A 13,073-nucleotide genomic window follows, 5' to 3' on the forward strand; every position below is an offset into this window, starting at 1 on the left:
TCCCAACTTGAAAAGCGCTGTATAAATGCACGTTGTAAACGCGGCTTCATCTCACTCAAATAATGAGGGTTTTTTTGATTGCAAGTCTTTACTGTGCATTACCAAATGCTAGCATAATTATTATTTTTGAAGCATCAATGAAGGGTTGACATTGATCATTCATTTCACTGCAATGCTTGCTTTTATTGGCTTCCAATATTCCCGTGCAGCTCTCCGAGTGAATTATGCAGCCGTTAACAGATATGCTTCTCCATCTTTGTGTGTCATCAGAACACTTACATCTGACATTCGTTATTCATGGGTCTCCGCTGATGCATCAGTAAACGGACGAGTTTCATACCACTTTCCCACCTCCCTCCCTCCGCCCGACAAGTGACAAGAATAATCTCCGTCATCGCCATTTAGTTTGAAGGACCTGCAGTTAGCTCCGTGACTCATTTGTAAGAAAACACAGTGTAGAGACCCGTGGTACATTAGGAAAACAATGAACTGGATGATGGTGGGGGGGGGGGGGGGGGGAGAGACTGGAACAGTTCCAAAGAAACAAAGCGCTTGTTTTGGCATCAAGGTTGTGCTTGTGCTTCAAACCCGGGGGAGCTTTGTTGAGAAAGTGAACATCTGCATCTCTTAAGTTCTGCAACTGCCACGCTCTCAGGGCTTCATTGTATGAATGTAACAACCTGTGACTCTCCTGGGGATCGGCAGCAGCAGAAGTAACAGACAGCTCGGAGCAGCATGAGCAAATAAGGAACAGGTGCTGTAACACATTGCCTTTGTCATGCATGGTGGGGGGGGGCGGTGGTTGGAGAAGGGTGAGGATGAGTCTGAGAGTGAGCAAGTCTTTACTGTGCAATCAGCACTGTTCAAGGCTTTGATACCATTCCTTGGCCCCGTTTGTTAATCTTCCACTTTATCCACTTGATGTTTTTCTGTCCCAACTCTCCCCGTTAACACTTAAAAAGACTGTATAATCCTTTTCCGGAACGTAACCACAAAACACATTACAGCCATTTTATTCAAGAGGAATGTTTCATACGGGTAAAAATTATAATGGAATAAAATAATCCTTGTAAACAAAAACAGAAGTCGCTGGGAACACTCAGCAGGTCAGGCAGCATCTATGGAGAAAGAAAAGTGAGTCAACGTTTCGGGTCCACGACCCTTCGTCAGAACTGGGGCATGTTGGGATGGAGAGGCTTTTAGGGGCTAACAGAGAGAAGGAAGGCAGAGCAACGAAGACAAAGGAAAAAATGGGATGATGGGTTTGTTGGGAGGGAGAGGAAAGTGAATGCAGGTTACCTGATCATAATATTCCTTGTGTTTGTCATGTTGAGGTGTCTCAAAGTGCTTCACAGAATTTACCATGAAGGCTTGTATTTTGTAGGCAAACACGGCAGCCAATTTGCAAACAGCAATGTCCCACAACAAATAGCCATGAAGTGAATGATCACTTACATCTGGAGTTCATTGAGCAGGACACCGAGAGAAACTCCCTTCTCTTTTCGAATATAGTGCCACAGGATCTTGGACAATCCATCTGAACAGACGCACAAGACCTCGGTTTAATGTCTCATCTGAAGGATGGCACCTTCAACAATACCACTACACCAACACTGCGTTAAGTGTGATCTCAAAGTCCCACCAGCTTCTGACACTGCTTCTGACTGAGGCGAGAATGCTACCAACTGAGCCAGATGGACACTGTTCTAATTTTGGTACATTGCAACTGATCTCCGCAGCTGATTTCTTTTGCCAATTTTATCCCCTGTAGGCACACACTCACCTGGTGCACAGTTCCTCGTGCCCCAATCCTCTGCAATATTTCATTCAAGTGGCCCGGAAAGTGAGTGCAGATTATCTGATTATAGGGAGGGACATCACCAAGAGCATAGGAAAGACAGCAAACAGCATTTGTTTTGATCCTTAACCTTTGCAGGCAATCTAAAAGAAAATAATTTTCCTGATGATTTTTTTAAAAACATATGTGTTGACAGCACCTTCGTTGAGGTACCATCAACACATATGTTAAAGAAAAATCATCAATGCCTTGGGACATCCTCCCGATGTGAAAGGAGCTCTATAAATGTAATTTTGTTGTTGTCGACTTTCTAAGTTTGTTTTCTTCAGGGATTTAATTTTGAATTGAAGAAAAAACAATAAATCCCGACACAGCGATCCTCAACGGTTCACCTACAAAAGTGTAGTCACTACACTTCACAGTAAACCCCAGGAGCTCTTTGAGACATCATACCGACATGAAAGGCACTGTACCAAATACAACTGTTATTTTATTTGTTAAATGCAAATATATGGTGCATCGATGTTTGTTAAATTAGGAATCGATCTGGAGAATGCATAAAATAAAGCGAGTCATAGTGAACACGACTCTAAAACAGAGAGAGAAAAAAGGTGATGACGAGGGCATCCAAGAATTGTTAATTCGGATGAGACGTTAAACCGAGATCCCATCTGCCTGTTCAGATGGCGCTATTCGAAAAGAGAAGCGAGTTTCTTCTGGTATTCTGGCCAACAAATCCCCAAAATAAAATTGGTCACTCACTCCATGGCTGTTTGTAGGTCACTGCTGTGGGCAACTGGCTGCTGCGTTTTACACACAAAATACACATTGAATCCACTTTACAGTATATCCTGTGAAGAGCTTTGAGATGTCTCATCGATGTGGAGATGTATTGGAGTATCAGCCTAGAGTGTCAATAGAGTGGACTGAGTGAAGAAACTACAGTAGTAAGATCAGACAAAACGAAAGAGCAGGAAAAGCAGTGTCATACAAGCACCCAGGATGTTTACACCTCGTTTCTAAGTGATATCAGGAATAAGAAACATTATATTTCCAGTGCCTGGTGCATCAGCTGACAGCTGATGGGAATGCTGCACTAGTGCATAAAGCTCCAAGATCATAAATAATAATAATAATAATCCTTGCATTAGATACAGCATCTTATCACGTCGTTGAGACATCATCTAAATGGAGAGGATTCTCATTAATGGCTGACATCAACGGCCAAAGGTGCTACACTATAACGCCTCCCAATGTGAAAGGCGATATATAAATGTAAATTTGTATATGGTTGTAATTTCATCCCATTGGAGGGCAAGCATTCTGAGAAGTCAACTTTTCTGCCTACATTAATAGGGTGGCTTTGCCAATAATATTAACAACAGCTTGGATTTGTTTTAAAAAAAAGGCCTTTCATTTTAAAAAGTCACGGGACACTTTGCAAAATATGATCGAGTAGAAAAAAAAAGTAATTGTGTGGGTACACGCAGCCACCAATTCATGCCAGTAGCGTCCCAATCCCCTCCCTATCCAGCGCTCCGAGATTCCAGTTACTATTATGCAAAGGGTGCTATGTAAATGTAGATTGCTGTTGTTTCTCCACAAACAATACAATGAGCAGCAAAATTAATATGAAAATTTGGGAATAAATTTGGGATTAGGAGGGTGTTTGGGGATTAGAGGGGAACATAAACCAAATTAACTAGTGAAAAGACTCTATGCATCGTCTAAATAACCAATAGGACAAGACAAGTAAAACACCAGGGCTTATCTCTGACAGCAGGAACAGCCCCAACCTCTCACTTAACAGTAATGTTCATCATATCTTTGTCAAATGAGCTTTTCCTCTGGCCTTTACTAAATTACCAAATGCAAGTAGAAGAACACCAATTGTGTATCAGCACACTGTGAATGTTATAACATGTGATAATGTGTACAGTCACTCGGGTTCAGCATTGAGCAGTACAATAAGCAGCTGTTGAAACACAGAATTCACTTGACGAGAGGATCCATACAATTCTGTACACTTGTGTGCATATAGTGACAATGTTGCATTCACCTGCAGTAATAGTGCTGTATATTAGTATTTATCATGTTGGAAACCCAATTTCAGCTTTCCACATAATACATATATGGCCTATTTTTATTTTGTTTAGTAATTGGTTCACATTTACTCAGAGCCCTTTAAAGAATGCAGTTCTTTTTTTAAAAAAAGTTTACCTGTCAGTTTTGCTTTTTACCATTACTTTCCGTGTATCATTTGTGGAACAACTACTTACCAACTTGAACATATTATTACAACTTCCAGACTCATAATTTTGCAACACTTTCTTTCCATTTCGGTTGAATTTTATCTTTTTACGCGGGTAGATGTCTAATGCTGAGGAGTGTTCTGTAAGAGATCAGTTCGGAGCCGGGGGCCATAAGAACTTCACCCACTGAGTAAGTAATTTTTTTTTTCCCTTTTACATACATTTTATTCATTTTAACAATTCTGAAATGTTGCTCTGTGTGTGTGTTTGCGCATGCGTGCGCTCTGCGGGATGTTACCCCGCGTGAAGGGCGAGTGTTTTACTACAGCAATGCAAGTTGTTGTTGTATGCGTGCGAGAGAGTGATGGAAATTACAGCAGGTGAGCAGTACCACTGATTGATCGCACCAAAAATTGGTCTGCTGCCTTCATTGAGCCTCCAGTGTGGCTCCCCACTGCAAATGTCCCCGGCAGCAACAGTGCAAACGTCAGGAAAAAATGTTAAGTTGCTTCCTAGTGACTTCCTCAACAACTCAGATTTCCAATCCAGACTCCCACTTGCCATGCTTGAACCCACCAAACATCACTGGGTGGATTTGTTGAGCTCTTGTTGAAGCCACTATATGGAGTGTTCAACCTCAGAGAGATAAACTGCTGAGCAGATCAGTCAAAGCCGTACCTCAGGTCACTGGGTTCCAGAAACATTTGCCCTCTTGGGAGTTTGAGGGGTGGGGGGAAGAGAGAGAATATATTTTGGTCAGATGGGCATCTGACACATGTGGAAATTTCTCACCTTGTTTAAGAGTATCTAATCCAGTAGTTCCATATACATGTGCCATTAACACATCTCCCTGCGCCTGGCAATGGAATGCATGCTCTCTCTCTTTCTCCCTGGAAGGATGCACCCTGTCACCCTCGTACTAACAGAGAATATTGGACGCCAGGTTGGTGAGAGCCAAGGCCGAAGTATTGAGGTACTGCTGGAGTTTAACCAGCTCCTATCTGAATGCTGTGCTAGTCAGCGTCAAAGGGAGAAGAAATAGAAACTACAAACCATGGTATCTGTATTGATCACTTGTGCTATAATAGAGCCACTATGTATTATTGTTCAGTCATACAACAGTTTAATAAATGTGCACATATAACCCTTTTAAGTGGCAATCCTGTTCCCTATGCAACCATTGTGACTGATGGAAAGATCATTTTGTTATCTGTCCTCACTCCTGAGGAGTCTTATAAGTATTTGTTACAAAGCTGAAGTATCCAGTAGTTTCAGCTCAAGAGGCAGTAAAACCAAATTAATTCTCTGCAGCCAAACAGCATTCACTCTGCCACACAATGAGCTCGGCTTCATTCTTTGTCCCTTTGTAGCTTTTCAGATCAATGCGTGATAGAGATGGAGGTGGAGGTGGGGAGAGATTCGGGTGATGGTGGGGAGTGGGGGGGGGTAACAAAGTAAATCGCTGAGGCTCTGACAGATGGTGCTCTGTGTTTGATTCCTGCTGGGCTCAGCAGGACTTACAGCTTACAGGGTTCAGGCCATCAAAGAAGACTCCTGCTATTGGGGGAAATGACAAGAGTGACGACAGCCAGTCTGTTACAGATCGTTTTCTTGGCTTTTCTTCGTTTGTGCTAAAAACACTGTCCAAACTTCCACTTCAGATCTGTGGCCCGTGGGCACGGGCCTGTGGGAAAAAACACCTGAAAGGTTGGTTCGTTGTTTGCTTGGTGGAAGAGGCAAGTCAGCTTGAAATTGTTGCACAGGTAAGCAAGAAGACAGTGAGACTGGACTGTACTGGGAGGGGAAGAGTGAGCAGCGGCTTGCTGACCAAAACCTCTCCCTTCGAAAAGATTAGTTTAACGGTTATTGAGGATGAAACATGCTGCAAGTAGCTCTATTGTAGTACACGCAACATGTTCTGCAGTTAGAAAAACTGGAGCCGACCCTGTCAGGAAATGTACCCAATTGGCTGCTGTGTTTCAAGCACAAAAAAATGATTCAGTCAATCCACTTTATTTCTGTGATACGCTTTGAGATGTCTCAACAATGTGATAAGGCGCTGTATCAAATGCAAGGATTATTATTATTAATTCACTGTGCGGATCCTGCTTGCTACAATACAATTCGTGTTTCTACAGCAGCTTTCACGTCGGGAGGATGTTGCACAGCAGTTAAACATTACATTACACAAAGTCTTACGTTATGATTCCAGTCCCTTAACTTGAATGGCAGCAAAATCAATAACAAAAGGACAACCCATTTTTCCTCTGAGTGTTGTGTTGTCATTGTTTGAGAAAGGGCCAAAAGGGCCACAGAATTGATGCCTTCAATCCAATCTTACACAAAAATAAAGGGAATAACTCGTAGAAATGGAGTAAAATTCATTTGGATCAACAAAATCACAGCCAGCGGGTAAATCGAACCCAAGCAACAGCCAATGGAGGGAGCAGATCCTTTTCTTTTTGAAAATCAACATTTCAAGTACAAAAAGAGATTCCGTAAGTAAGACATGCCTGAGGTGACGTGTAAAGTTTATGAAGCGCTAAAGTACTGAAAGACATCTTCAAAAATGTAAATGCCTGATAAAACTAACGATATGTAATTATATTACTACTTGCATTTCTCAAAGCGCTTCACAGAATATACTGTAAAGTGAATTTACTGTATTTTGTGGGCGAAACGCAGCAGCCAATTGCACACAGCAGCATCCCACAAACAGTTGTGGGTTGAGTAACCGAATTTTTCTTTACATAAAAACAAGATTATTGGGAGACCCGGATATATAATTCCCTAACAAAAACTTGTTGCAAGAGATAAACTTTGCAATATTTTGTAATATTTTATAAAAACATTGAGAATTTAATACTTCTATGGGGTGCAATATTTTATTTGAAATATTAACAATTAAGGACTTTGTGGCAATAGAGAGCAAGAATGGAGTTATTTCAATTTGATCTGGAAAATAAAAACAACAGGAATCTGGGGACTGCCTGAGCCACAGAAGCTCTAGGGTTTAATTAGATATTGTGAGATCCATTCTATGTGATTTCCTGGTATGCTTAGTGTCCTTGTCTATTGTTTTATTGGGGCATTAAATGTTTTAAACGATAAAGTACATAACGCTTCCCAAGAACTACCACTACATTTTTTAAAATCATAGAGCAAATCGTGCTGATCCCTAACTTGCGACAAACTTGCTATTTTCTCAATTTAAAGGCATCCTATAATAATAATCCTTGCTTTTGCTATGTCGTTGAGACTTCTCACAGAATATATCCTAGATCAAAATTAAGCAATTTCACAGTTTAAGTGTTCCTTCAAAACCAAAGGAGTGGAGGGGGGGGGGGGGTTCCAAGGCAAAATTTAGACAATTATACAAATCTTGGAACTACTATTTCCTTGTATGTGATGTGTGTTATTTTCAAGCAGGTCTTTATTGAGCAATTTTTAAAAATCCAATAAACAGAATGCGAGTTGGATTAATCAGCAGCAGGGGGTCTGTATTTCAAATAAATTGTTGCGATATCCCGATGTACTTGTGGCTTGTTGTATTCAGTTAAAGTGTTTCCACTTAACTCCCGAACAACAAATGTCTACAGGTAGCAACTACTTCGCCTCCGCCCCCTGCTATCTGGAACACTCTCCTAAAATTCCCCATAGTCACTGTACCTCTCTTCGAAAATTCCTCCATCTCGCGCTTTCCCTCCCTTCAAGAAATCCATCTCGTGACTGCCTTCCCCCATCACCACCTCTCAAAAAAAAATGCAGGCCCCTTTTCTCATCTATATGTCACCTGTCGCCCGTAACACACAAGAAAAGTAGTAATCTGAATTGCACGTGTTACAACAGCAACAATTTGCACTTATATAACACCCGTCAGGCAGGGGTAGCATCTTGGGAGCACTTTATGTTAGTGTAAGAGGGACTTGTAGCTGGTGTGAAAAACAAGGTCAGTTGCAAATAGAAAGAGCAAAAGGGACTCGTTCAAAAAAAAGTCCTTCGTAGAAGGTGAAATGGGACGTACCTGCAGACCAATACTAATAGGGATACAAAATTCAATCCATAGGTGTCAAGAGTTAAATGAGCCAGTAGATAATCGGAATTTCTAATGCCTTACACGGGAATTGATAGAAACTCTCTGTTGCACTTTGCAGCTAGTGAATGCAAATGTTTTTGCTTCTAATGGCGTCCGTTGTTGTCGTGACATTGTCTTGGGTGCCATGCAGTAATGACTGTCTGCTTCCAGAGTTTGGGCTGATTAAGGAAATTTCCCTTCAGTCCACTGCACCTTTTGCAGTCTTAAAGAAATGTCAATTAACTGCAGCTGGAGACCAAATCATCACACAAGAGCTTTGCAGTCTCTTTTCCTTACACACACACACACAACACACACACCCCTGCCCAAACGGTACAATGGGATTTACCTAATCCATTTTTATATAACAAAATGCGTTAATCTTTCAATTTGTTGCAGGATTTGAGAGTTCAAGGGTCATGACCTCATTTTAGAGCAAACAGCACCCGTGGGCCTGCAAATTTGCCCAGGAAGCCCACAACAATGAGACGCGTGCTGCCTAACTATCACCAGGAAAGCAGTTACGGTTGATCAGCGGAGAGGAGGGGAGGTGAGGGGGAGCCTGTTGCCCTGGAGAGGCTTTGTGAGAAAGCGACACGTGCCAGCTGTCACTGAGAAACCATTGTGGTGGGTCAGTGCAAGTCAACAGTCCAATGGGCATGGTTTCACATCGCAAGAAAGTAATTACTTCTCCTCAATAAATCTGGCTCAATCTTGATCTGTAAGTAGACGGCAGGCAGACGGGCAGCATTGTATAGGTAACTTTTACCGTACCCTTGAAACACTGCACATGTAGATTCTGTTCAGATATGGTGACGTGGCATTGAAATTGCAGTGTGGATTTTTGATGTTAAATTTTTTTTTAATCTGTTTATCTTGTTTAAAAGGATGATACATGTGGGAATAGGGGAGTGACTAAGGGAGCGAGATAACTGCTCTTTCCCCTGTTCTCTCCCTTTCTGGTACAGGACAATCTCTAAAAATGCAATTGTAATGAATATAAGAGATACACGGAATATTTCCAAAGATATTTTACTGAGTCAAATTAAGGTGTCTGCCCGGTACAGTTGTTTTCATTCTCCAGTCTAAGTCAGGAGGGTTGTGGGTTCAAGCCACATATCGGGGAGTTTGAGCTCATAGTCGAGGCTGAAACTCCTGGGCAGTTGGATCACTGCATTGTCAGAGTTGCTGTTCTTTGGCTGAGACATTAAAATAAACTAAGGTCCTCTTCTGCCTAATCAGATGGATATTGAAAGATCCCCTGACACTGTTCGAAAGAGAAGGGAATTGACCTACAATCCTCCTGATAAAATTGGTTATTCAATGTGTGGCTGTTTGTGGGATATTGCTGTATGCAAATTGTCTGCCTTGTTCCCCTACAAATAAGGAATCACTGCACTATGCAGTAAACCTTGTGAAGCACTGTGAGATGGAAGAGACTCCTTTCTCTCTTTTTTCAAAAAAATTCAGTATTCAGCAAATACAAAGCACAGGAGTTCAACAATTCAAAGATTTGAACATTCAAGAAAACCAGAACTGGGAGTTGGGGTCAGAGGCTTGGTGGGCAGTGGGGGTGGGCGGGTATCCGAAGGCACGGTCGTAGAGGAAGGTCTTTAGACTGGACTTGAAGGAGACGAGAGGGGTTGAGCGAGAAGGATTGTGGGTTAGAGTTCCAGAGTGTGGGGTAGAGATGCTGGATGCCTGACCCTGGACTTGCCTGTTTGTGTTCTGGCCCAATTTGGACATAGCAGAGCATAACCAGAGCATTGTGTGGATGTGGGATTCACAACAGCCTGACCTTCTAACCACCCTAACCCAATGCTGTAGGAACCACCAACTAGCATCTGGGAGGTGAGAGAGTCGATGTGTTCATGTTCAGATCCATAGCTTTCGGGCTACTTTGGCTCTTAGCTTTTACTTGGATTTATATATAATTTGTGGAGTCCTGTAGCTCAGTGGTTTATATATTTATATATAATTTGTGGAGTCCTGTAGCTCAGTGGTTAGAGCACTCGCTTTGCAAGTGAGAGACCTGTGTTCAATTCCAGGCAGGGCGAAACCTTGGGCAAGTTTCCTTACTCCACACGCCTAATAATAATCCCTCCAAAACAAAAAAAACAATAATAAATTGGTCATTTTCAATCTACGACTGTTTGTGGGACATTGCTGTGCGCAATTGGCTGCCGCGTTTGCCCACAAATATACAGTCAATTCACTTTACAGTCTATTCTGTGAAGCGCTTTGGGATGTCCTCCCGACGTGAAAAGCGCTATATCAAATGCAAGGATTATTATTATTATTATTATTATAGTACCCTTCACACTGGATAGCATCTCACAACCCCCTACAATGGTGGCGGTTCGATACTCAATCACAGGCGTTTGCCTGCAAATAGTCATTACACTGCTGTAAATCCTGCGAAGTGCTTTCAGACATTGCTGTGATGAGGCGCCATAATCAAAGGATTATTTTATTGTAATTCTAAATAATCCTTACATTTGGTACAGCCCCTTTCACGACCAGAGGACGTCACAAAGTGCTTCACAGGATATACTGTAAAGTGGAGTGACTGTATTTACAAGCGAACGTGACAGCTATTCTTTGCCCATTACTGTCCCACAAACAGCCACAAAGTGAAAAGGTGAATCCAACCAAGTTCAGGGATGGACCCAATCTGTATTGTATACTGCACTTAACCTTATAACCTGTGAAGTGCTTTGAGACATTCTCCCAAATGCAAAGAGGCAGCCACTCCCGTAACACTTTTAGTTGACAAATATCTTTTTGAAAGATGTTAATCGCCATGCCACTTTGGAACCCATTACAGGCCACGTCATTTTATACAGCGGGAAAGGCCCAGACAGGAGAAGTGCCTTTTTTGGATGTTCGTTTTGAAGCATATGAAGAGAGTGACTGGCGCTGGAGTCATCATCAGGTGACAGCTTCAGTCCATCTTCTTTCTTTCCTGCCTCCTTCACTTTCCAAATTTTAGTATGTGCGGAATTCCAGCAACCTGCCCAAGAGTCTCCAAACCATTGAGTAGAGTCCCTCGGAGTGAAGGGAGTTTCTTCCAGAGTTCTGGGAGAACAATCCCGCAGATTAAATTGCCCTTCACGCAGAATAGCTTCTCAAAAGCCCCACACAATGGTGGGAGTTCAACACAAGAGAGAAGGAGAATGTAGAGTGACCATAGACGCAGCCAAAGAGGTAAGTGTTAAAGTCTTAAAGATACAGGAAGAGGAGGGCAGGGCAGACGGATTGAGGCAGGGATTTCCAGAGGCTAGAGGCACAGTGGCTAAAGCCACAGTTGATGGCACAGAGAGATGGGGGGGTGGGGGGGGTAGTGGCAGGAGAGACACTCAGAAAGCCTGTATCAACTGAGCGACGGAGGTGGGGGGAAGCAGTGGATTGGGGTCAGAGAGGTAGGTAGGTGCTAGGTAGGGAGGTAGGGCCTGAGGATCTTGAAAGGAATGCTTTCCGGAGGGTAATATTCTGTGAAACACTTTGAGATGTCTCAACGATGTGATAAGGCTTTATATCAAATGCAAGGATTTATCAATATTATTGAAATCAATCCTGATTTTCAGCTCTTGAAATCGAGATTTTGGATCATACAGAATGTGACAACACCCCCACCTCCGGCTAATGAGCATTTCCCTTGGGGTATCTACTGCAGAGGAAAGGATTTATAAATAGCAAACCCTTCAGGAAAATCTATGCGTCTCAGGCTGTTCTCCATTAGGATTCCAATCCCCTGGACTCCTCTGACAGCAATTCAGCCTCGAGGAAATAATCCTGGTCACAGCACAGGGGGAACTCCAGAAGGTTAGTAGTTTCCTAGAAATACTTTCTAGAAAGTTGCAAGCTCCACAGTTTACAAATAACACTCACACCACACACTATTTTGCAAACAATTTTCATTAGCCATGAAATGTATTTTAAATGTTCCCTCTCTTTTGGCCGTGAAGAAAGAGGTCAGAAAAACAAAAGGGTCCGACAATCTCAAAGTCCAAAGGAAAGCTACAGACTGGATAATCTCTGCAGGCAACTGTGAAGACCTGCCTCTATCTCACAATAGCCTCCAGAGGTTCTGTAGTCTGTGGCAGAGACTCGCAGGCGAGCCAAGAAATCAAATTATTTTTAATTAAATGTTTTGTTTTAATCAACAGATGTTTACAACAGGAAATACATTTCCTCCCAACATGTTACAAATATAACTTTGTATGGTATATACACACATACACCAAAACAGGACATTTGGCTCAACGAGTCCCTGCTGGTGTTGATAATCCACACACTGCTCTACCTCTCCTCAAGCTTCCCCTGTCCTGGGGATAATTTTGGGCGACGGATTTCTTGCTCACTGCAGTTAGTGCCCCTAGGCTGATTGAATGTGAACACAGAACACTGCTCCTTGCAGGATCTCCTCGGATAGGCAAAAGGATCTTCTTGGTCTGTATATCTGTTGCGATTTGTGAAACCGCTGCACAGTCCTCCCCCTAGTGGTACAGCTGAGAAATCAGGTTAGCCACAGGCAGGAGAGTAACAACTGGTTTAGACTGCTGGAACATCCCTTCGCCCTATTCCTCCTGTGCTTTTCTTGGTGGTTGTATATTAATATCACCTTACCACTGCTCCATGCCCCTTGCCCTGCAAACCCTTGGCTTGTCCAGGGTCTAGGGACGTCCTCCTGATGTGAAGAGCACTACATAAATGCAATTTGTCATTACCGTTATATGAATATTTTGTTTTCTAAATTCTGCAGATCACATGTAGAATCCTGCCGGCCCCACTCTGTCAGTGCCCACCCCGCCTCACCGTGCTTGCTGGCCTTCAGTGGCCATGGATATCCACTTTGACTCAGTTTGAATCCCGCGAGCAGAAGATAGCTGCTAACTTCTGCTCACGAGATTCGTACAATTACCACGCCGGCATTTACAAGCATTTT

Source organism: Callorhinchus milii, unplaced genomic scaffold (genome assembly GCF_018977255.1).
Source record: "Callorhinchus milii isolate IMCB2004 unplaced genomic scaffold, IMCB_Cmil_1.0 Scaffold3, whole genome shotgun sequence".
NCBI classification, from domain to species: Eukaryota; Metazoa; Chordata; class Chondrichthyes; order Chimaeriformes; family Callorhinchidae; genus Callorhinchus; species Callorhinchus milii.